The sequence below is a fragment of the Mobula hypostoma genome, chromosome 1 (assembly GCF_963921235.1).
Source record: "Mobula hypostoma chromosome 1, sMobHyp1.1, whole genome shotgun sequence".
Lineage (NCBI taxonomy): Eukaryota > Metazoa > Chordata > Chondrichthyes > Myliobatiformes > Myliobatidae > Mobula > Mobula hypostoma.
Window position 1 is genome coordinate 1,859,813 of NC_086097.1, and position 21,046 is coordinate 1,880,858.

At 46.5% G+C, this 21,046-nt stretch overlaps 1 protein-coding gene across 3 annotated transcripts in view; it reads left to right on the forward strand.

Moving 5' to 3' along the window:
• The first annotated feature begins 3,039 nt into the window (after positions 1-3,039).
• Positions 3,040-21,046, forward strand: part of golga5 (golgin A5) — a 102,670-nt gene continuing 84,663 nt past the window's right edge. For 2 of the 3 annotated variants that reach the window (XM_063043100.1, XM_063043089.1), the window contains exon 1: positions 3,040-3,227. The gene's annotated coding sequence lies outside the window, so the exon portion shown is untranslated. The remainder of the gene's footprint in view (positions 3,228-21,046) is intronic. The other variant, XM_063043060.1, reaches the window with a different exon arrangement.

The following is a 21,046-nucleotide window of genomic DNA, read 5'->3' on the forward strand; positions in this document are numbered from 1 at the left end:
ACTTCCATTCATCCACCCTCCCACACATTCTCTCTCTCTCTCTCTCTCTAGTGCCTCTGGTTTCTGAGGAGCTTGAAGAGAGTTTGATTATGCACATCTATAACCATGTCCTTCTGCAGATGTGCAGTAGACAGCATCCTAACAAGCTGCATGGAATCTGCAATTGTGGTGGACTGGGAGACTCTACAACAGGTAGTCAGAACCGCCCAGCACATCACTGGCACCGGCACCAGCCTACTCACCATCAAGGACACACAAATGTATTGGAACAGGGCCAGTAACATCTTAAAGGATCCCACCCACCCTGCTTGGACTGTTTGTCCCACTCCCATCAGGGAGGAAACTACATAGCATCCACACCAGGAACAACAGACTCAACAACAGCTACTTTCCCCAAGCAGTGAGGCTGATCAACACCTCCACCCAGTAACCCGCCATCACTACTTTATCAATTTCTGTCAGTCACCTTATGCACAGACACTCCTGTGCTGTGTGTCACTTTATGGACATACAATCAATCTGTGTGTATTGGCAGTGTTGTTGGTTCTTCCACTTGTAGGTCCTCCCACTGCCAGTGGGCGGTGATATTGATCCAAACAGTTGAAAATCTGCAGATGCTGAAAATTCAAGCTTCACACATCAAAGTTGCTGGTGAATGCAGCAGGCCAGGCAGCATCTCTAGGAAGAGGTACAGTCGACGTTTCAGGCCGAGACCCTTCGTCAGGACTAACTGAAGGAAGAGTGAGTAAGAGATTTGAAAGTTGGAGGGGGAGGGGGAGGGGGAGATCCAAAATGATAGGAGAAGACAGGAGGGGGAGGGATAGAGCCGAGAGCTGGACAGGTGATTGGCAAAAGGGATATGAGAGGATCATGGGACAGGAGGCCCAGGGACAAGGAAAAGGGGGAGGGGGAAAAACCCAGAGGATGGGCAAAGGTATAGTCAGAGGGACAGAGGGAGAAAAAGGAGAGAGAGAGAAAGAATGTGTGTATATAAATAAATAACGGATGGGGTATGAGGGGGAGGTGGGGCATTAGCGGAAGTTAGAGAAGTCAATGTTCATGCCATCAGGTTGGAGGCTACCCAGACGGAATATAAGGTGTTGTTCCTCTAACCTCAGTGTGGCCTCATCTTTACATTAGAGGAGGACGTGGATAGACATATCAGAATGGGAATGGGATGTGGAATTAAAATGTGTGGCCACTGGGAGATCCTGCTTTCTCTGGCGGACAGAGCGTAGGTGTTCAGCGAAATCTCCCAGTCTGCGTCGGGTCTCGCCAATATATAGAAGGCCACATCGGGAGCACCAGATGCAGTATATCACCCCAGCCGACTCACAGGTGAAGTGTCGCCTCACCTGGAAGAACTGTCTGGGGCCCTGAATGGTGGTGAGGGAGGAAGTGTAAGGGCATGTGTAGCACTTGTTCCGCTTACAAGGATAAGTGCCAGGAGGGAGGTCAGTGGGGAGGGACGGAGGGGGGGGGGAACGAATGGACAAGGGAGTCGCGTAGGGAGCGATCCCTGTGGAAAGCAGAGGGGGGGGGAAGGAAAGATATGCCTAGTGGTGGGATCCCGTTGGAGGTGGCGGAAGTTACTGAGAATTATATGTTGGACCCGGAGGCTGGTGGGGTGGTGGGTGAGGACCAGGGGAACCCTATTCCTCGTGGGGTGGCGGGAGGATGGAGTGAGAGCAGATGTGCGTGAAATGGGGGAGATGCGTTTGAGAGCAGAGTTGATGGTGGAGGAAGGGAAGCCCCTTTCTTTAAAAAAGGAGGACATCTCCCTCATCCTGGAATGAAAAGCCTCATCCTGAGAGCAGATGCGGTGGAGACGGAGGAATTGTGAGAAGGGGATGGTATTTTTGCAAGAGACAGGGTGAGAAGAGGAATAGTCCAGATAGCTGTGAGAGTCAGTAGGCTTATAGTAGACATCAGTGGATAAGCTGTCTCCAGAGATAGAGACAGAAAGATCTAGAAATGGGAGGGAGGTGTCGGAAATGGACCAGGTAAACTTGAGGGCAGGGTGAAAGTTGGAGGCAAAGTTAATAAAGTCAACGAGCTCAGCATGCGTGCAGGAAGCAGCGCCAATGCAGTCATCGATGTAGCGAAGGAAAAGTGGGGGACGGATACCAGAATAGGTACGGAACATAGATTGTTCCACAAAGCCAACAAAAAGGCAGGCATAGCTAGGACCCATACGGGTGCCCATAGCTACACCTTTAGTTTGGAGGAAATGGGAGGAGCCAAAGGAGAAATTATTAAGTGTAAGGACAAATTCTGCTAGACGGAGCAGAGTGGTGGTAGAGGGGAACTGGTTCGGTCTGGAATCAAAAAAGAAGCAGAAAGCTTTGAGACCTTCCTGATGGGGGATGGGAGTATATAGGGACTGGACATCCATGGTGAAAATAAAGCGGTGGGGGCCAGGGAACTTAAAATCATCGAAAAGTTTAAGAGCCTGAGAAGTGCCATGAACATAGGTAGGAAGATATTGAACAAGGGGGGATAAGACAGTGTCAAGGTATGCAGAAATGAGTTCGGTGGGGTAGGAGCAAGCTGAGACAATAGGTCTGCCAGGACAGGCAGGTTTGTGGAACTTGGGTAGGAGGTAGAAACCTCGGGATCAATAAAGTATGACTATGACTAAATGGGAAGTGCGGAGTGTGACCCTCCCATCACCAGTGGGCGGTGATATTGGTCCAAACAGTTGAAAACCAGCAGATGCTGGAAATTCAAGCTACACAGACAAAACGCTGGAGGAACTCAGCAGGGCAGGCTGATGTTTTAGGCCGAAACCCTCCAGCAGGAAACACTTAGGTTGGAGGAACAACACCTTATATTCCATTTGGCCTCTTACCTGATGGCAAGAACATCAATTTCTCAAACTCCCGGTAATGCCAGGGGAGGTGATGTCGGTCCTCCCGCCAGCAGGGGCGGTGAAGTCGGTCCCCAACCAGCTGGGGCTGTATTCTTGGTCCTCCCAGCGGCTGGAGACGGTCCTCCCAGCAGCAGGGGCGGTCAACACCTTCCAAGCCCCATTCTCGCCCTCCTCCCGAGAGGAGTCGTCCACCGGCATTCTATACGGACTCCTGGCCGCGGGGTCCTGAGTGAGCATTTCCGGGTTCAGCTCCACGTCTGCTGCCCCGCTCGGGCCGGGGCTTGTGACAGCTCGCTCCCCGTCCTGAGGTGTCCGTCTCTCCGGGGCCGGGCCGGTCCTGTCTTGTCTGCACCCGGTAAGTGTCATCCTCGGGCCGGGGCTTGTGACAGCTCGCTCCCCGTCCCCGTCCCCGTCCCGAGGTGTCCGTCTCTCCGGGACCGGGCCGGGCTGGGCCAGGCAGGTGCGATCGGAGGAGGGGGTCGTATCGGCCGGGCTCGGGTCTGATCCTCGGGCCGCTGAAGCTGCACCTCTCTCCCCCTCGACCGGCCGGACGCGGGCCTGCCGAAGCTGACCTCTCTCCCCGCTTGGTGAGGCCCTTTTCAGGGAATCGCTGCGCGTTTCGTGTTCGCTGGAAGTCAGGTCCAGATTCATGGGCTAACTAACAGCTTTGGTTTCCTTTGAAAGTATCCTGAATTCTGCAGGTTTCGGGTTGAGGTGCAGGGATTCTTGCGAGCAGACAACGGCGATATGTTTTCATTAGGGTATTGGAACATTACCAAGGGCTGGTTTATTTAATGCAAATAAACCCGCTGGAATGTGCAATGTGGCAGGATGTGTGGTGACTCGGTAAACATCTGTCAAACGCCTTCACTGGAGGAGATTACATGTAGTCACAGGAAAACAATTGGATCATCTCAAAGCTTTTCTCAGAAAGTGTGACATCTCCACCAGTTTATAGGAATCTCTGGCCCACAACTCAGAATGGATTTGAGAAAGCATTGAGTACCTTGCCTCTTCCAGGAGCACGCATGTCTAGCAGTTTTCCATCCCTTGTCTGCCTTAAGATGTGTTGGCATAGGAAAGGATCCTGAAGAGATTGATAAGAATGATTCCGGTAATAAAAGGATTAACGAATGAGGAGCGTTTAATGGCTCTGAGCTGTATGCACTGGAGTTATAGAGACTGAGGGGACGAGTAGAATCTCACTGAAATCTATCGAATATTGAAAGTGTGCTTGGGGAGGGTTGTTTACTATAGTGGGTGATATGTATTTATAAGACCATAAGATATAGGAGCAGAAGTAGGCCATTTGGCCCATCAAGTCTGCTCCACCATTCAATCATGGGCTGATTCAATTTCTTCCAGTCATCCCCACTCCCCTGCCTTCTCCCCATACCCTTTGATGCTCTGGCTGATCAAGAACCTATCTATCTCTGCCTTAAATACACCCAATGACTTGGCCTCCACAGCCGCCTGTGGCAACAAATTCCACAGATTTACCACACTCTAACTAAAGTAATTTCTCCACATCTCTGTTCTAAATGGACGTCCTTCAATCCTGAAGTCGTGCCCTCTTGTCCTGGACTCCCTTACCATGGGAAATAACTCTGCCATATCTAATCTGTTCAGGCCTTTTAACATTCAGAATGTTTCTATGAGATCTCCCCTCATTCTCCTGAACTCCAGGGAATACAGCCCAAGAGCTGCCAGACATTCGTCATACAGTAACTCTTTCATTCCTGGAATCATTCTTGTGAATCTCCTCTGAACCCTCTCCAATGTCAGTATATCCTTTCTAAAATAAGGAGCCCAAAACTGCACACAGTACTTCGTGTGGTCTCACGAGTGCCTTATAGAGCCTCAGCATCATATCCCTGCTCTTATATTCTATACCTCTAGAAATGAATGTCAACATTGCATTCACCTTCTTCAGAACCAACTCAATCTGGAGGTTAACCTTTAGGGTATCTTGCACAAGGACTCCCAAGCCCCTTTGCATCTCTGAATTTTGAATTCTCTCTCCACCTAAATAATAGTCTGCCCATTTATTTCTTCCACCAAAGTGCATGACCATACAGTTTCCAACATTGTATTTCATTTGCCACTTCTTTGCCTATTCCCATGTCTCTCTGCAGGCTCTCTGTTTCCTCAACACTACCCGCTCCTCCACCTATCTTTGTATCATCAGCAAATTTAGCCACAAATCCCTTAATGCTGTAGTCCAAACATTGTAAAAAGTAATGGTTCCAACACTGACCCTTGTGGAACTCCACAGGTAACCAGCAGCCAGCCAGAATAGGGTCCCTTGATTCCCTCTCTGTGCTTTCTGCCGACCAGCCAATGCTCCACCCATGCTAGTAACTCCCCTGTAATTCCATGGGCTCTTATCTTGCTAAGCAGCTTCATGTGTGGCATCTTGTCAAAGGCCTTCTGAAAATCCAAGTACATCACATCTACTGCATCTCCTTTGTCTACCCTGCTTGTAATTTCCTCAAAAAAAATCAGTAGGTTAGTCAGGCAGGATTTTCCTTTCAGGAAACCATGCTGGCTTTGGCCTATCTTGTCATGTGCCTACAGATACTCCATAATCTCAGCCATTACAATCGATTCCAACAACTTCCCAACCACTGATGTCAGGCTAACAGGTCTATAGTTTCATTTCTATTGCCTGCCACCCTTCTTAAATAGTGGAGTAACATTTGCAATTTTCCAGTCATCCGGTACAATGCCGGAATCTATCGATTCTTGAAAGATCATTGTTCGTGACTCCGCAATCTCTCCAGCTACTTCCTTCGGAACCCGAGGGTGCATTCCATCAGGTCGAGGAGATTTATCCACCCTCAGACCATTAAACTTCCTCAACACCTTCTCAGTCGTAATTTTCACTGTACAAACTTCACTTCCCTGACACTCTTGAATGTCTGGTATACTGCAGACGTCTTCCACTGTGAAGACTGATGAAAAATACACATTCAGTTCCTCTGCCATCTCTGCATCTCTCATTACAATATCTCCAGCATCATTTAGTATTGGTCCTATATCTACCCTCGACTCCTTTTTACCCTTTATATACTTAAAAAAAGCTTTTAGTATCTTCTTTGATATTAGTTACCAACTTCCTTTCATAATTTATCTCTTCCTTCCTAATGACCTTCTTAGTTTCCTTCTGCAAGTTTTCAAAAGCTTCCCAATCCTCTATCTTCCCACTAGCTTTGGCTTCCTTGTATGCCCTCTCTTTTGCTTTTACTTTGGCTCTGACTTCACTTGTCAGCCATGGTAGTGTCTTTCTTCCCTTTGAAATTTCTTCTTCTTATTTGGAATATATCTGTCTTGCACTTCCCTCGTTTTTTGCAGAAACCCCAGTCCTTCTTGCAAATGTCTCTTTCCAGTCAACTTCGGCCAGTTCCCCTCTCATGCCAATGTAATTTCCTTTATTCCACTGAAATACCGACATACTGGATTTTATTTTTTCCCTCTCAAATTTCAAAGTGAACTCGATCATATTGTGATCACTGTTCCCTAAGTATTCCTTAACCTTAAGCTCTCTTATCACCTCCGGATCATTACACAACACCCAATCCAGCACAGCTGATCCCCCAGTGGGCTCAACAACAAGCTGTTCGAAAAAACCATCCCTTAGACATTCTACAAATTCTCTCTCTTGAGGTCCAGTACTGACCTGGTTTTCACAATCCACTTTCATGTTAAAATCCCCAATGATTATCATGACACTGTCTTTCTGACATGCCTTTTCTATCTCCTGCTGTAATTTGTAATCCACATCCCGGCTGCTGTTTGGAGGCCTGTATACAACTGCCATTTGGGTCCTTTTACCCTTGTCATTTCTTAACTCAACCTATCGAGGCTCTATACCTTCCGATCCTATGTCATCTCTTTCTAATGATTTAATATTATTTCTTATACACAGAGCCACACCCCCTCTGCCTACAAAGCTATCTTTCCGGTACACTGTATATCCTTGGACGTTCAGCTCCCAATGGCAGCCATCCTTTAGCCAAGTTTCAGAGATGGCCACAACATTATACTTACCAATCTGTAGCTGAATTTCGCGATTATGTATGTGTGTATATACACTGACTTGTCCGAGTATTCAGCCCCCAGCCCTTTGTTCACATAAATAAGTATTACAACCAGGGATTTTATCAATTTAACTGAGAATTTTTATTTGTGAATCACATGCTCCTTTTTTCACAGTAGAGTTCAAAAAACAGGGAAGATTGTAAAGCATGAAAAACTAAAAATTCAAAGACTTCAATGTCAGCAGTTTAAAAGTTCATTCCCCTTTGATCAATACCTAGTTGAACCACCTCTCACAGCTAATACAGCCAGTGATATTTTTCATTAAATGGCTTTTTTTCTTCTTCTTCTTCATGTGCCTTGCGCGTTACATGCTTGGGTGATCATGGCTTTCCACATTGAACGATCCCACGCCGCGTCAGTGATATCTCGCACACCTAGATCTGTTAGTTCTTTCACAGTGTCCATATATTTTCTTCTTTGCCTTCCTCTTCCGCGTTTCACAGACATACGGCCTTGTAACGTAAGGCATTCTATTTCTCCCTTTCTGATGACGTGGCCCAGGAATTTAAGTTTCCTCTCATTTAATGTTCTCATTAAAGATCTTTTTGTATGGGCACGTTGGAGTACTGTCTCATTAGTTGCCCTGTCTCTATATGATATTTTCAGCATTCTTCTAAGAAACCACATTTCTGTTGCTTCTAAGTTTCTTTGGAGTTCTGGTGTTATAGTCCATGTTTCGGAAACATACAGTAAGATAGAGCAGATGTAACATTTTAGTAGCCTAAGCCTTGTTATGGAAATGTGTCTGTTGGTAAAAATGGGTTTCATTTTTTGGAAGTTGGTTTTGGCAATGGCAATTCTTCTTTTTATTTCTACTTTACTTTTAGCATCTTGTGATTAAAAAGCTACCAAGGTAAATAAAGCTGGTCTTTTGTTCAATCTCTTGGTTACCGATGTACAATTGGCAGTTGGGAGTATCCTGCTGTTTTGATATTACCATACATTTGTTTTTTTTTACAGTTGGTTAGACCAGAATCTGCACTTGTTTGTACTACTTTGTCTAGGAGGATTTGTAGGTCTTCTGCAGCACTTGCAATTAGGGTAGTATCGTCTGCGTATCCTTTATTGTTAATGTTAACACCTCCAATTTTTATCCCATCTAGGTCTTTTTCTCTGAGAATCATTTCACTATAGATATTAAATAATTCTGGTGAGGCAACGCATCCCTGGCTAACTCCTCTTTGAATTTTAGTCCAACTGCTTATATTATCAATTTTTACCATTGTCGTTTGGTTCCAATATAAATTTTGAAGGAGTTGTTGGTCTCTTCCATCAATGTTTAGTTTAGCGAGAATTTGAAATAATTTTTCATGTTGCACTTTGTCGAATGCTTTAGTGAAATCAATAAAACATAAAAAGACGTAGAAACATGGAAAATAGGTGCAGGAGTAGGCCATTCGGCCCTTTGAGCCTGCACCACCATTCAGTACGATCATGGCTGATCATCCAACTCAGAACCCCACCCCAGCCTTCCCTCCATACCCCCTGACCCCCGTAGCCACAAGGGCCATATCTAACTCCCTCTTAAATATAGCCAATGAACTGGCCTCAACTGTTTCCTGTGGCAGAGAATTCCACAGATTCACCACTCTCTGTGTGAAGAAGTTTTTCCTCATCTCAGTCCTAAAAGGCTTCCCCTTTATCCTCAAACTGTGACCGCTCATTTTGAATATCAAAATATCATTTTGATATTCAAATGCCCTCTCTTTTTTTATGATGGACTGCATTGAGGTTTGGGGTATGTTCAGTGCCTTTGAGTTGGTCTTGTACACTTACCCAGATCTGTGCTTCTCTCTCATTTTCTTGACTTGTCTTGAATACTTTTTTGTCTTCATTTTGGTTTGTTCTATTGACAATCTACCGTACTGTTGGACTTTATAGACAGAGGAGGTATTTATTCTTATGAATTCATTGAAAACAGGTGATCCTCTAATTTTCTACATCAACAAATTGGGTGAGTTGGTAAGGTGATATACAGTATGGTATCTGAGGAAAGTTAGTCTTGTAATTACAAAGAGGATGAATACTTTTTCAGCCTCATGACTTTGGTTTTTTAAATTTTAGTAAATTATTGACAGGTTTTGGAATTTTTCTTTTGATTTGACATGAGACACAATGTTTTGTAGATTTGCTCAAAAATCCTACTTCAATTTTTTTAAGTTTAGAAAATGAGACAGTAAAATGTGGAAAGCTGTGGTGGTTGAATACTGTGTGCAAATACAAATTACATATTTGAGTTGAGACACATTGAGTTGGAGTTTATAACTAAGCAGGGAAGAGTGTTATGCATTTAATATTTGAGTAATATTGTAAATGTTTTGTTTGAAGCATTTCTTGTTACAGAATTCATTACAGGTTATATGTAAAAGTATGGGAACGACATACGTCATTGTGGCACCGCGTCATATGTATGCGCCTCACTAAAGTAAAATGAAATGAACATGTTTTATCCCTGGCTCCCGTGTTTTTCTTTCAATTATGTTTTGTAACTCCAAAAGCTCACAGGAATCTAGGACAACAGGGCACGACCTCAGAATAGAGGAACCTCTATTTAGAACAGAATTGAGGAAGAATTTCTTTAGCCAGAGGGTAGTGAATCTGTGGAATTCATTGCCATAGGTGGCTATGGAGGCCAAGTCATTGGGTATATTTAAAGCAGAGGTTGATAGGTTGTTGATTAGTCAGGGCATCAAAGGTTATGGGGAGAAGGCAGGAGAATGGAGTTGAGAGGGAAAATAAATCAGCCATGATGGAATGGCGCAGCAAACTCAGTGGGCTGAAAGATCGATTGTTTATTCATTTCCATGGATGATGCTGCCTGACATGCTGAGTTCCTCTTGTATTTTGTGTGAGGAGCATCTATACACCTTGTTTTATTAGACTTTTGTATTGCTATTGTAACTCTCTCACCGTGGCTCGTAACAAATTAGGCTTGTTAGCTATCTCTGGCTGGCAGCCACATGACTCAGCAATACATGGGTAACAGTGAGGCAGCCATCTCCAATAAGCAACACACATTATGATTCAGGTTCAACCAAGCAGGTAAGTTGGAACGTTCCCTTGAGGCAATGAAAATTATGGTGAATGTTGTGTAAATATTGTCTTATGCAAAGTTATCATTCACCAGAAAATAACGGAACATACACCGGCATAAACTTAAAGTGGAAGTATATTTACAAATATTTCAACTTAACAAACAGTTAACAGAGAAAGGACCCATTACAGTTAAACTAGTCTGTAATGTGCACATAAACATTGGAACTCATTGCCGGCTAGTCGGGTGCTTCGCTTTAATTACTCATGGCGCTGAACCTACGTTCTGCTTGGATGACACCAGCCACAATTTAAACTTCCTTCGAAATTTGTATCTAACTAATTGGCACTTCCTCTGTGGAACCATTTGTCTGCACAAAAAGCTTCCTACAACTGTGCCTGTCCTTCAGGCAGTATTCCACAAGCGCCTTCCATTTGTGCTTGCCGCACTCAGTTCTCCACTAACTCCTGCAAAAAGACCCCAAAACCAACCCATGTTCTACAAATCTGATGCAGCCAATCTCTCTCGTATGTTCTACGGAATCCCACTGGACAGAATGTTATCAAGACAAACCCAACTGGCTGACACAACATTCCTAAGCAGATCAAATGTCTCCTTATTTTAACAAAAACCCAAATACTAGAGCCATAGAACACTACAGCACAGAAGGCAGGCTATTCGGCCCTTCTAGTCTGTGCTGAAACATTATTCCACTAGTCCCCTTGGCCTGCATCCAGTCCATAACCCTCCAGACCTCTCCCATCCATGTACCTATCCAATTTATTCTTAAAACTTAAGAGTGAGCCTGCATTTACCACGTCAGATGGCAGCTCGTTCCACACTCCCACCGCTCTCTGAGTGAAGAAGTTCCCTGTAAAACTTTCCCCTTTCACCCTAAAGCCATGTCGTCTCGTATTTATCTCTCCTAATCTAAGTGGAAAGAGCCTATTCACATTTACTCTGTCTATACCCCTCATAATTTTGTAAACCGCTATCAAATCTCCCCTCATTCTTCTACGCTCCAAGGAATAAGTCCTAACCTGTTCAATCTTTCCCTGTAACTCAACTCCTGAAGACCCGGCAACATCCTAATAAATCTTCTCTGCACTCTTACAATCTTACTAATATCCTTCCTATAGTTAGGTGACGAGAACTGTACACAATACTCCAAATTTGGCCTCACTAATGTCTTATACAACCTCCCCATAACATCCTAACCCCTATACTGAATACTTTGATTTATGAATGCCAGGATGCCAAAAGCCTTCTTTACAACCCTGTCTACCTGTGACACCACTTTCAGGGAATTATGTATCTGAACTCCCAGATCCCTTTGTTCCTCCACACTCCTCAGTGCCCTAGCATTTACTGTGCATGTCCTACCTTGATCTGTCCTTCCAAAATGCAACACCTCACACTTGTTCTGCATTAAATTCCATTTGGAGTATTGTGTAAAGTTTGAACAGAACACTGCGTTTTACAGAAAAGCTGTTTAAAATAAAATTAAAGGCATCCGTTAGTCTTGCGAGACCATGGATCTGTGCCTGGAAAGTCTTCACTTTCCAGGGCACAGGCCTGGGCAAGGTTGTATGGAAGACCAGCAGTTGCCCATGCTGCGAGTCTCCCCTCTCCACGACACCAATGTTGTCCAAGGGAAGGGCATTAGGACCCATACAGCTTGGCACCGGTGTCATCGCAGAGCACTGTGTGATTAAGTGCCTTGCTCAAGGACACAACACGTTGCCTTGGCTGGGGCTCGACCTTACAACCTTCAGGTCGCTAGTCCAATGCCTTAACCACTTGGCCACGTGCCCACAAAGAAAATACTTGACAGCATAATTATAGTAATTGGATAGCAGACCCCTCCAGTTCAGGTGCAAACAATCTCTTCTGTAGAGGCCTTCCCTGGAAGAAATGATCCAAAAATCTGATGCCCTCCCTCCTACACCACATGTTAAACTTTATAATCTTCCTAGCACATGGCATGGGTGGCAATCCTGTGATCACAACCCTGGAGGTCTTGTCTTGTAAATTAGCACCTAACTCCCTGAACTCCCTATGCAGAACCTCGTCATTCCTCCTACCCGTCACTGGTACTGACATGAACCACAACTTCTGGCTGTTTGAACTGAGAGCCAGAATTTCCTTCCAGTGGGAAACAAAGGAATGTAACGTTTTGTGCTTCGTGGAGACCTGGCTGATGGAGGAGATGCCGGATCATGCCATCGAACCCTCTGGGTTCTCCCTGTTCCGGGTGGGCAGGTCGAATAACCTCTTTGGGAAGAGTAAAGGAGGAGGGGTATGCTTCATGGTCAATATGCTTGGTGCGACCCCCAGAACGCGCATGCCCTCAAATCCTTTCGTTCCCCGGATCTGGAGTGACTGGTGCTGCTGTGTAGATCCTTCTGGCTGCCGAGGGAGTTCACGGCTGTTATCTCACTGCATACTTCGCTGCAGATTGCTACTGACCTGGCTCTCAAGGAACTGTAGGAGACCATCAGCACCCTGGAGGCTGCCTTCATCGTCACCAGAGACTTTAACAGAGCATCGCTGACTAAAGTCTCTCCAAAGTTTTGCCAACACATCCAGGTGAGCACTCGTGGAGATAGCATACTCGCCTACTGCTACTCTCCCTTCCGCAACGCTTACAAAGCATTCCTTCATGCCCCACCCCCCATTTGGAAAATCGGATCACTCCTCCATCTGCTGCTGCCAAAGTACAGACAGAAGCTGAAACAAGAGGCAGCCATAGTTAAAAACCGTCCACTGTTGGTCCGACCAATCAGTCTCCATGCTACAGGACAGCTTTGATGACGTTGACTGGAATGCCTTCCATAATGAGGATGTCTCCAAGTTCACGGAAGGGGTCACGAGTTTCATCGGGAAGTGCATCGAGGATATTGTCCCTCAGGAATCGGTCAGGGTCTACCCAAACCAGAAACCTTGGAGGAACTGCTCCCAGTGATCAGCACTAACCATGCGAGACAGAGCTTATGTTGCCGGTGACCAACAGGAGCTCAAGAGATGCAGCTACGATCTACACAAAGTCATCAAGCCAGTGAAACAACAATCCAGGGACAAGATCCAGACTCAACTCTCCACCAACAACACAAGCAGCTTATGGCAGGGTCTGCGCACCATCGCAGACTTCAAAGCTAAACACAGTGGAGATTCCAACATCGCTGCCTCTCTCCCAGATGAGCTAAATCATTTTTACACTCAGTTTGATGTCGCCAACACTGAGCCCCCCAGGAGAGCTGCTGAAGTGATCTGCACCTTGGTCATCTCTGAGGCTGAGGTACGCAGCTGTTTCCAATGAGTCGCAAGGCTGCGGGGCCGGACCGCATCCCAGGGCGGGTACTCAGGATGTGCACGGCACAACTGGCAGGTGTGTTTACAGACATTTTTAATCTCTCCCTCTCCCAGCGTAGAGTGCCCTCCTGCTTCAAAACGTCCACCATTGTTCCTGGACCCAACAAGATCAAGGTAACATGCCTGAACAACTGGGGTCCTGTCGCACTCACCTCAATACTAAGCAAATGCTTAGAGAGGCTGGTCAACGACTACACCTGCAGCTTGCTACCACCCACACTGGACCCCTACAATTCACCCACCGACACATCTGATGGACAGATGACGCAATAGCCACAGATCCACAGACTGTCCTTACACATCTGGAGAAGGATGCTGTTTTTGGACTACAGTTCTGTATTCAACACCATAATTCCTTCCATGCTTGACAAGAAGCTCAGAGACCTCGGCTTTGATCCTGCCTTGAGTTGCTGGATCCTGGATTTCCTGTCAGATCGCCGACAACTGCTAAGACTGGGCTCCTTCACCTCTGCCCCTCTGCCCCGGAACCCCTCAGGGCTGTGTACGAAGCCCCCTCCTTTACGCTCTGTATACCCATGACTGTGTCACCACCCACAGCTCCAATCTGCTAATGAAATTTGCTGACAACACTACATTGATTGGCCTTATATCAAATAATAATGAGGCAGCCTACAGGGAAGAAATCACCGCCCTGACACAGTGGTGTCAAGAAAACAACCTCTTCCTCAATGTCACAAAAACAAAGGAGCTGGTTGTGGACTACAGGAGGAATGGAGACAGGCTAGCCCCTATTGATATCGATGGATTTGGGGTTGAGAGGGTGAACAGCTTTAAGTTCCTTGTATACATCTCGCGTGGTCTGTACGTACCGACTGTGTGCTGGAAATGGCACAACAGCGCCTCTTTCACCTCAGCCGGTTGAGGAAGTTTGGTATGGACCCCAAATCCTAAGAATTTTTGACAGGGGCACAATTGAATCAGAATCAGATTTATTATCACCGGCATGTGACGTGAAATTTGTTAACTTAGCAGCAGCAGTTCAATGTAATACATGATCTAGAAGAAAAAAAAATCTTATTCATTATACTTTATACAGTATATGTATATTGAATAGATGAAAAATCATGCAAAAACAGAAATACTATATATTAAAAAAAAAGTGAGGTAGTCTCCAAGGGTTCAGTGTCCATTTAGGAATCAGTTGGCAGAGGGGAAGAAACATGGAAAACCTATAGCATAATACAAGCCCTTCGGTCCATGATGCTGTGCCAAAGATATACTTACCTTAGAAATTACTAGGGTTACCCATAGCCCTCTATTTTTCTGAGCTCCATGTACCTGTCCAGGAGTCTCTTAAAAGACCATATCATATCCGCCTCCACCACCGTCGGCAGCCCATTCCACACACTCACCACTCTCTGTGTAAAAAAACTTACCCCGACATCTCCTCTGTACCTACTTCCAAGCATCTTAAAACTGTGCCTTCTCGTGATAGCCATTTCAGCCCTGGGAAAAAGCCTCTGACTATCCACACAATTAATGCCTCTCATCATCTTGTACACCTCTATCAGGTCTCATCTCATCCTCCATTGCTGCAAGGAGAAAAGGCCAAGTTCACTCAACCTATTCTCACAAGGCATGCTCCCCAATCCAGGCAACGTCCTTGTAAATCTTCTCTGCACCCTTTCTATAGTTTCCACATCCTTCAAAGATGTGATAACAGCACATTTGGAAAGCGGTGAAATCATCGGACAAAGTCAGCATGGATTTGTGAAAGGAAAATCATGTCTGACGAATCTCATAGAATTTTTTGAGGATGTAACTAGTAGAGTGGATAGGGGAGAAGCAGTGGATGTGGTATATTTGGATTTTCAAAAGGCTTTTGACAAGGTCCCACACAGGAGATTAGTGTGCAAACTTAAAGCACACGGTATTGGGGGTAAGGTATTGATGTGGATGGAGAATTGGTTAGCAGACAGGAAGCAAAGAGTGGGAATAAACGGGACCTTTTCAGAATGGCAGGCGGTGACTAGTGGGGTACCGCAAGGCTCAGTGCTGGGACCCCAGTTGTTTACAATATATATTAATGACTTGGATGAGGGAATTAAATGCAGCATCTCCAAGTTTGCGGATGACACGAAGCTGGGTGGCAGTGTTAGCAGTGAGGAGGATGCTAAGAGGATGCAGGGTGACTTGGATAGGTTGGGTGAGTGGGCAAATTCATGGCAGATGCAATTTAATGTGGATAAATGTGAAGTTATCCACTTTGGTGGCAAAAATAGGAAAACAGATTATTATCTGAATGGTGGCCGATTAGGAAAAGGGGAGGTGCAACGAGACCTGGGTGTCATTATACACCAGTCATTGAAAGTGGGCATGCAGGTACAGCAGGCGGTGAAAAAGGCGAATGGTATGCTGGCATTTATAGCGAGAGGATTCGAGTACAGGAGCAGGGAGGTACTACTGCAGTTGTACAAGGCCTTGGTGAGACCACACCTGGAGTATTGTGTGCAGTTTTGGTCCCCTAATCTGAGGAAAGACATCCTTGCCATAGAGGAAGTACAAAGAAGGTTCACCAGATTGATTCCTGGGATGGCAGGACTTTCATATGAAGAAAGACTGGATGAACTGGGCTTGTACTCATTGGAATTTAGAAGATTGAGGGGGATCTGATTGAAACGTATAAAATCCTAAAGGGATTGGACAGGCTAGATGCAGGAAGATTGTTTCCGATGTTGGGGAAGTCCAGAACGAGGGGTCACAGTTTGAGGATAAAGGGGAAGCCTTTTAGGACCAAGATGAGGAAAAACTTCTTCACACAGAGAGTGGTGAATCTGTGGAATTCTCTGCCACAGGAAACAGTTGAGGCCAGTTCATTGGCTATATTTAAGAGGGAGTTAGATATGGCCCTTGTGGCTATGGGGATCAGGGGGTATGGAGGGAAGGCTGGGGCGGGGTTCTGAGTTGGATGATCAGCCATGATCATAATAAATGGCGGTGCAGGCTCGAAGGGCCGAATGGCCTACTCCTGCACCTATTTTCTATGTTTCTATGTTTCCTGTAGTGAGGTGACCAGAACTGAGCACAGTACTCCAAGTGGGGTCTGACCAGGGTCCTATATAGCTGGAACATTACCTCTCGATTCCTAAACTCAATCCCACAGTTGATGAAGGCCAATACACCGTATGCTTTCTTAACTACAGAGTCAACCTGCGCAGCTGCTTTGAGCGTCCTATGGACTCAGACCCCAAGATCCCTCTGATCCTCCACACTGCCAAGAGTCTTACCATTAATACTATATTCTGCCATCATATTTCACCTACCAAAATGAACCACCTCACACTTCTGGGTTGAACTCCATCTGCCACTTCTCAGCCCAGTTTTGCATCCTATCAATGTCCCACTGTAACTTCTGACAGCCCTCCACACTTTCCACAACACCCCCAACATTTGTGTCATCAGCAAATTTACTAACCCATCCCTCCACTTCCTCATCCAGGTCATTTAGTCAAGTCAAGTCACTTTTTATTGTCATTTTGACCATAACTGCTGGTACAGAACATAGTAAAAATGAGACAATGTTTTTCAGGCAACATACATCAAAGTTGCTGGTGAACGCAGCAGGCCAAGCAGCATCTATAGGAGGGGGAGGGGGAGATGAGTCAAAATGTGGTCGAAAAGTTGAAGAGCCGAAGAAATTATAGATGGGGAGCAGTGAGAGATGGTTTCACTGAACTCCCGTCGAAGAGAGGATCTAAACTTCTTCGGTGTAGGCATCACCGGAAGAGGCTTCGCAGTAGTGAATTTAAACGCAAACAACAGGAATTCTGCAGATGCTGAAAATTCAAGCAACATACATCAAAGTTGCTGGTGAACGCAGCAGGCCAAGCAGCATCTATAGGAAGAGGCGCAGTCGACGTTTCAGGCTGAGACCCTTCGTCAGGACTAACTGAAGGAAGAGTGAGTAAGGGATTTGAAAGCTGGAGGGGGAGGGGGAGATGAGTCAAAATGTGGTCGAAAAGTTGAAGAGCCGAAGAAATTACAGATGGGGAGCAGTGAGAGATGGTTTCACTGAACTCCCGTCGAAGAGAGGATCTAAACTTCTTCGGTGTAGGCATCACCGGACCATGGTACTACATGAAACAATACAAAAACTACACTGAACTACGTAAAATTACACTAGACTACAGACCTACCCAGGACTGCATAAAGTGCACAAAACAGTGCAGACATTACAATAAATGTTGTTCGTCCATCGTTGACGTCGATGAGGACCTCGACACCATTATCATGGTGTCAAGACTAGCGCGTGATTTGGATTTAAGTGAGGGAGAGTTGCGCAGTGTCAGCCTCACTCTCTCTTCCCAATTCCCATCTGGATCCAGTGGCAAGACAGAGTCTAGACGGCTGGAGATGGGACTAGGCGCAGTGGATGACCAGGACGTCTTCTGTGTCTTGTCCTGCTCTACACGTTCCACGATGCTTGCAGAGACCGCCTTCTTGACCGTTGGACCTTCCATAGGTCTCGTCCGCTCAATCCACCGGAGTCTGTCTTCACATGCTGGGATAGACAACTCCCTATCTCACCGAGGGTTTAAGACCCGTCAGCTACCCTCACCTGGTTTAGCCGGCTTGTCGAAGCCGTTGCCCGGGGTGTGGCTGCTGTCGCATGCAAACAGCTACGGGGAGCCACAGGTGAGAGCTGAGTGCCAGGTGGGGACCAAAGGTGGACGAACCGCCCTGAAAAGGACGCGACATGTTCCCCTACCAGACAATAGGCACAGTAGAGGGCAGTAGGTTGGTGTCAGTCCAGGCTCTGGGTATTGAGGAGTCTGATGGCTTGGGGGAAGAAACTGTTGTACAGTCTGGTCGTGAGAGCCCGAATGCTTTGGTGCCTTTTGCCAGATGGCAGGAGAGAGAAGAGTTTGTATGAGGGGGGCGTGGGGTCTTTCACAATGCTGTTTGCTTTACGGATGCAGCGTGTGGTGTAAATGTCTGTAATGGCAGGAAGAGAGACCCTGATGATCTCAGCTGACCTCACTATCCGCTGCAGGGTCTTGCGATCCGAGATGGTGCAATTTCTGAACCAGGCAGTGATGCAGCTGCTCAGGATGCTCTCAATACAACCTCCGTTGAATGTGGTGAGGATGGGGGGTGGGAGATGGACTTTTCTCAGCCTTCGCAGAAAGTAGAGACGCTGCTGGGCTTTCTTTGCTATGGAGCTGGTGTTGAGGGACCAGATGAGATTCTCCGCCAGGTGAACACCAAGAAATTCGGTGCTCTTAACGATCTCAACAGAGGAGATGTCTATGTTCAGCGGAGAGTGGTCACTCCGTGTCCTCCTGAGGTCAACAACCATCTCTTTTGTTTTGTTCACATTCAGAGACAGGTTGTTGACTCTGCACCAGTCCGTTAGCCGCTGCATCTCCTCTCTGTATGCTGACTCATCGTTCTTGCAGATGAGACCCGCCATGGTTCTGTCATCAGCGAACTTGATGATGTGATTCGAGCTGTGTGTTGCAACACAGTCGTGGGTCAGCAGAGTGAACAGCAGTGGACTGAGCACACAGCCCTGGGGGTCCCCGTGCTCAGTGTGATGGTGTTGGAGATGCTGCTCCCGATCTGGACTGACTGAGGTCTCCCAGTCAGGATGTCTAGGATCCCATTGCAGAGGGAGGTGTTCAGGCCCAGCAGGCTCAGCTTTCCAATCAGTTTCTGAGGAATGATTGTGTTGAATGCTGAACTGAAGTCTATGAACAGCATTTGAACGAACGTGTCTTTTTTGTCCAGGTGGGTTAAGGCCAGGTGGAGGGTGATGGCGACGGCGTTGTCTGTTGAACGGTTGGGACGGTACGCGAACTGCAGGGGGTCCAGTGAGGGGGGCAGCAGGGTCTTGATGTGCCTCATGATGAGCCTCTCGAAACACTTCATGATGTTGGATGTGAGTGAACGGGACGGTAGTCGTTGAGGCAGGACACTGAAGACTTCTTCGGCACGGGGACGATGGTGGTAGCCTTGAAGCACGTTGGAACAACGGCGCTGCTCAGGGAGATGTTGAAGATGTCAGTGAGAATCTCAGCTAGCTGGTCTGCACATCCTCTGAGCACTCTGCCAGGAATATTGTCTGGTCCAGCAGCCTTCCGTGGGTTGACCCTGCACAGGGTTCCCCTCACATCGGCCACGGTAAGACACAGCACCTGGTCATTTGGAGGAGGGGTGGTCTTCCTCGCCGCCACGTCATTTTCCACCTAAGAACGAGTGTAGAAGTTGTTCAACGCAACTGGGAGGGAGGCATCACCAGCACAGGCAGGTGTTGTCGTCTTGTAGTTGGTGATGTCCTGAATGCCCTTCCACATGCGCCGTGTGTCTCCACTGTCCTGGAAGTGGCTGTGGATTCGCTGGGCGTGTGCACGCTTTGCCTCTCTGATGGCCCGGGGCAATTTGGCCCTCGCTGTTGTTAGGGCTGTCTTGTCTCCTGCTCTGAAGGCGGAGTCACGGGTCCTCAGCAGCGCACGCACCTCCGCGGTCATCCAAGCGAAGCCCTGCTGTCTGCCATATCGCTTGATTTCACTTTGTAGGAGGTGCCCTGCCACTGTCAGGCATCCCTCGTTGATTCAGGCGTGGTCTGGAATCTCCACCTCGCCCATGAGGTGGCTTTCCGGGTAGCATGCCTGTACTTCTTGTAGCTTTCTTGGTCTCCAGAGTTGAATTCCTGGCATCTGGCTGTCAGCACCATTGGGAATGGTTACTCCTTTCCTGTAGTTGATGGTGCTGCATTACAAATAGCTCGTAGAATGCAGAGCATCAGCTCTTTAACAGCGCCACTGAAACCGTGACTCCTGTCTGCTAATCATGACATTGATCGTATTGGTGAGGGAATTGAATCAACGCCAAGTCAAAGACCATTCTCATTTGGATGTGTTGCTTGGTCAGATTTCTAGGACTTAAAATGAGGTCATTGCAGGATATCGTAAGTTTCAGTGCTATGTGGCCATCTGTAAAATAAACTGCAGCAGTTTGTAAAGTAGAGTTCTGGCCATGTTATGTTTGGAGAATGAACTATTAAAGTCAACCTTCAATACACCTAAACCGTTAACATGTAGTTTTCACTGCCTCAGAGGACTGACCATGGGTTTGTATTCTAGCTGTCTGTTGATATGCTGTGCAATATGGAGAGCAAATTGCTAGCCACGTAGCTGATGAATCCAAAGGAACAGCAGAGAATCATACAGTCTGGCACCAGCAGTGTCGCAGGAGCTGCCAGTCAACATAGGACACCAGCTCTGGATTTTTCCCTTGCTTTACATCCAAAATCTTTTCTGTGAGTGGGTGTAGCGACAAGGCAGTGGAGGTTTAAGATCAGAGTTTCTTTCTCCCTTTCCAAGATTCAAAGTGCATATGCAGTAGACAACCCTGAGATTTATCTTTCTACAGACAGCCACGAAACAAAGAATATCGTGGATCCTGTTGAAAGAAGACGTATCAAACCCCCAATGTGCAAAAAAAACCACCAATAAAAACAGAAGCAAAACCCGCAGAATATAAAATAGCAAACCACAAGTCATCAGAAGAGTTGAGGAATATTTATCTCAGTTCAGTCCAGCGCATTGTCGTCTCTGGAGTTCAGGCCGCAGAATCAGTCCAGCTAGACCAAAACCGCACAAAGCTGCAACGAAAAAGGGGTGAACAGAAATCAGAAACACATC